The sequence below is a fragment of the Limulus polyphemus genome, unplaced genomic scaffold (assembly GCF_000517525.1).
Source record: "Limulus polyphemus unplaced genomic scaffold, Limulus_polyphemus-2.1.2 Scaffold5734, whole genome shotgun sequence".
Lineage (NCBI taxonomy): Eukaryota > Metazoa > Arthropoda > Merostomata > Xiphosura > Limulidae > Limulus > Limulus polyphemus.
This window is the reverse complement of record NW_013671344.1, coordinates 29,905-30,578: the sequence shown is the minus strand read 5'-3', so window position 1 is coordinate 30,578 and position 674 is coordinate 29,905. Positions and strand designations below refer to the sequence as shown.

Genomic DNA, 674 nt, shown 5'->3' with positions numbered 1-674 from the left:
ACCTTGTCTCCTGGTACAAAGCTGACTTCAGTAGATTTCTTATCATAACATAGCCTCATGGAATTAGCAGACGTTTTTAAGTTTGAATGCATTTGATGATGAATATCATCCATCCTTTCAGATAACACTTTCGCGAACTCTGGCACATTTTCAGGCAACTCTGCATAAGGTGGGCATCATGATATCAGGTCCACTGGCAACCAAAGTTCCTGACCAAACATCAACTTTGCTGGAGTGTATCCAGTGGCTTCATGCTCTGCTGTTCTATAGACCATCAACAGTGGAGGGGGGTAAGACATCCCAGTCATCTTGGCAGCTTTACAAAACTTTGCCAATTCCTGTCCCAGTGTCCAATTGTACTTTTCTGCCATCCCATCAGACTGTGGGTGAAGTGGCATTATTGTAAGTGGCTATTGTTCGGGACGAACAATACTAAGGAGGGGGCAGTGTTGCGTCAGCGAGATCACATGACTATTATCACGCCGCCCGTTTTCTAGAACTATCCCGTTCCTTCGGGAGTGCTCTAGCATTTGCTAGATTGGGGGTGGTGTGGCATATATAAGATGGTCACGACATGACGGGTCAATGTGTGTGTAGGTAGTGAGTAATTGAACTGCAGTCAGAAAGTATTATTGAAGTTAACGTTCGTTGTTATAGCATTTGTTATAGAGCGA

The 674-nt window shown here is 44.2% G+C and overlaps 1 protein-coding gene across 1 annotated transcript in view; it reads right to left on the bottom strand.

Moving 5' to 3' along the window:
• LOC106472921 (vascular endothelial growth factor receptor 2-like) overlaps positions 1–674 on the bottom strand; it is a 34,044-nt gene that overhangs the window by 24,725 nt on the left and 8,645 nt on the right. The window lies entirely within an intron of this gene.